This window comes from Arachis hypogaea, chromosome 3, assembly GCF_003086295.3.
Source record: "Arachis hypogaea cultivar Tifrunner chromosome 3, arahy.Tifrunner.gnm2.J5K5, whole genome shotgun sequence".
Lineage (NCBI taxonomy): Eukaryota > Viridiplantae > Streptophyta > Magnoliopsida > Fabales > Fabaceae > Arachis > Arachis hypogaea.
Genome location: NC_092038.1, coordinates 87,185,357 through 87,188,892, shown reverse-complemented (window position 1 = coordinate 87,188,892; position 3,536 = coordinate 87,185,357). Strand labels below are relative to the sequence as shown.

General features: G+C 42.9%; 1 non-coding gene across 1 annotated transcript; it reads left to right on the top strand.

Moving 5' to 3' along the window:
* The first annotated feature begins 3,210 nt into the window (after positions 1-3,210).
* On the top strand, positions 3,211-3,314 carry LOC112793818 (small nucleolar RNA R71). The gene has a single exon (XR_003198510.1). It is a non-coding gene; the product is annotated as a small nucleolar RNA R71 (small nucleolar RNA).
* Positions 3,315-3,536: the final 222 nt, after the last annotated feature.

Genomic DNA, 3,536 nt, shown 5'->3' with positions numbered 1-3,536 from the left:
TTCTCCACTGAGCTCCTTCCACACATATGTCCATAAGGACTTGGTCCAACCTTTGATTAAAGTTGACCCTTCTAGTGTAGGGGCGTTTATCTCCTTGCATCATAGGCAAGTGAAACGCCAACCTCACATTTTCCGGACTAAAATCTAAGTATTTCCCCCGAACCATTGTGAGATAGTTCTTTGGATTCGGGTTCATACTTTGATCATGGTTCCTAGTGATCCATGCATTGGCATAGAACTCTTGAACCATCAATATTCCAACTTGTTGCATGGGGTTGGTTATGACTTCCCAACCTCTTCTTTGGATTTCATGTCGGATTTCCGGATACTCATTCTTTTTGAGCTTGAAAGGGACCTCGGGGATCACCTTCTTCTTTGCCACAACATCATAGAAGTGGTCTTGATGGCTTTTGGAGATGAATCTTTCCATCTCCCATGACTCGGAGGTGGAAGCTTTTGTCTTCCCTTTCCCTTTTCTAGAGGATACTCCGGCCTTAGGTGCCATTGATGGTAATGGAAAAACAAAAAGCTTATGCTTTTACCACACCAAACTTAGAATTTTGCTCGTCCTCGAGCAAGAAAGAAAGGAAGAGAAAAAGAAGAAGAAGAGAATATGGTAGAGAGGGGAAGAAATAGGTTCGGCTATGTGGGAGAAGAAGGGGTTGTGTTGTGTGAAAATGAAGTAGAATGGAAGGGTATTTATAGGGAGAGGGGAGGGTGGGTGTTCGGCCATATTGGGTGGGAATGGGTGGGAAATTGAATTTGAATTTTATGAAGGTAGGTGGGGTTTATGGGGAAGAGTGGATTGATGTGAAAGGTGAATGGGGTAATTGGGAAGAGGAATTGAGGTGATTGGTGAAGGTTTTTGGGAAGTGTGATATGGGAAAGGGTAAAATGAGATTAGGATTAGGAGAGTGTGATTAAGATTAAAAGAAAAGGTGGGAATAGGTGGGGATCCTGTGGGGTCCACAGATCCTGAGGTGATCTTGTGGGGTCCACAGATCCTGGGGTGAAAAAAAATACCATTCCTTCACCATATAGGCATGTAAAATGCCTTCGTGCATCATTCTGGCGTTTAAACGCCCATTGGTGCACGTTCTGGGCGTTCAACGCCCATGTAATGCATGTTTCTGGCGTTGAACGCCAGTTTCCTGCTTGTTGCTGGCGTTCAACGCTAGCTTGTCTCCTCTAGGCACATTTCTGGCGTTCAGCGCCAGGATGTTGCTTGTTTCTGGCGTTCAGCGCCAGAATGGTGCTCTGTTCTGGCGTTGAACGCCAGCCAGATGCATCTTACTGGCGTTGAACGCCAGCCTGTGCGTCCTCCAGGGTGAAAATTTTTGTCTTCTGTTTTTGACTCTGTTTTTAATTTTTTTTATTTTTTTCATGACTCCTCATGATCATCTACCTAATAAAACACAAAATAACAATAAAATAAAAATTAGATAATTAAAATTGGGTTGCTTCCCAACAAGCACTTCTTTAATGTCAATAGCTTGACAGTAGCTCTCATGAAGCCACAAGGTGATCAGGTCAATGTTAGTGTGTAGTCCCAACACCAAACTTAGAGTTTGGATATGGGGTCTGAACACCAAACTTAGAGTTTGGTTGTGGCTTCACAACACCAAACTTAGAGTTTGACTGTGTGGGCTCTTCTTGACTTTGAACTGAGAGAAGCTCTTCCTGCTTACTCTCTTTTGTCACAGAGGGGTGGCCATGTGCCTTAAACACAAGGTAGTCCCCATTCAATTGAAGGACTAATTCGCCTCTGTTGACATCTATCACAGCTCCTGCTGTGGCTAGGAAGGGTCTTCCAAGGATGATGCAATCATCCTCTTCCTTCCTAGTGTCTAGGATTATGAAATCAGCAGGGATGTAAAGGCCTTCAACCTTTACTAGCACGTCCTCTACTATTCCATAAGTTTGTCTCACTGACTTGTCTGCTAATTGTAATGAGAACAAGGCAGGTTGTACCTCAATGATCCCTAGCTTCTCCATTACAGAGAGTGGCATGAGATTTATCCCTGACCCCAGGTCACATAGAGCTTTTTCAAAGCTCATGGTGCTTATGGTACAAGGTATTAGGAACTTGCCAGGATCTTGTTTCTTTTGAGGTAGAGTTTTCTGAATCCAAGTATCTAGTTCACTAATGAGCAAGGGAGGTTCACTTTCCCAAGTCTCATTACCAAACAACTTGGCATTCAGCTTCATGATAGCTCCTAAGTATTGAGCAACTTGCTCTCCAGTCACATCTTCATCCTCTTCAGAGGAAGAATATTCTTCAGAGCTCATGAATGGCAGAAGGAGATTTAATGGAATCTCTATGGTCTCTATATGAGCTTCAGATTCCTTTGGATCCTTAATAGGAAACTCCTTCTTGCTTGAGGGACGTCCCAGGAGGTCTTCCTCACTAGGATTTTCGTCCTCCTCCTCCCTTGTGCATTCGGCCATATTGACTAAATCAATGGCCTTGCACTCTCCTTTTGGATTCTCTTCTGTATTGCTTGGGAGAATACTGGGAGGAGTTTCAATGACTTTCTTACTCAGCTGGCCCACTTGTGCCTCCAAATTTCTAATGGAGGATCTTGTTTCATTCATGAAACTGAAAGTGGCCTTTGACAGATCAGAGACCATATTGGCTAAATTAGAAGTGTTTTGTTCAGAGTTCTCTGTCTGTTGTTGAGAAGATGATGGATATGGCTTGCTATTGCCCAGCCTATTGCGTCCACCATTGTTAAAGCCTTGTTGAGGCTTTTGTTGATCCTTCCAGGAGAAATTTGGATGATTTCTCCATGATGGGTTATAGGTGTTTCCATAAGGTTCACCCATGTAATTAACCTCTGCCATGGCAGGGTTCTCAGGATCATAAGCTTCTTCAGAAGCTACCTCTCTAGTACTGTTGGATGCATGTTGCAATCCATTCAGATTTTGAGAGATCATGTTGACCTGTTGAGTCAACACTTTGTTCTGAGCCAATATGGCATTCAGAGCATCAATTTCAAGAACTCTTTCTTCTGAGGTATCCCATTATTCACGGAATTCCTCTCAGAGGTGTACATGAATTGGTTATTTGCAACCATGTCAATGAGTTCTTGAGCCTCTTCAGGCGTTTTCTTCAGGTGAATAGATCCACCTGCAGAATGGTCCAATGACATTTTCGAAAATTCAGAGAGACCATAATAGAATATATCTAATAGGGTCCATTCTGAAAACATGTCAGATGGACATCTTTTAGTCAACTGCTTGTATCTTTCCCAAGCTTCATAGAGGGATTCACCATCTTTTTGTTTGAAGGTTTGAACATCCATTCTCAGCTTGCTCAGCTTTTGAGGAGGAAAGAATTTATCCAAGAAGGCAGTGACCAGCTTATCCCAGGAGTCCAGGCTATCCTTAGGTTGTGAATCCAACCATATTCTAGCTCTGTCTCTTACAGCAAAAGGGAAAAGCATGAGTCTGTAGACTTCAGGATCAACTCCATTCGTCTTTACAGTCTCACAGATCTGCAAGAACTCAGTTAAAAACTGATAAGGATCTTCAGA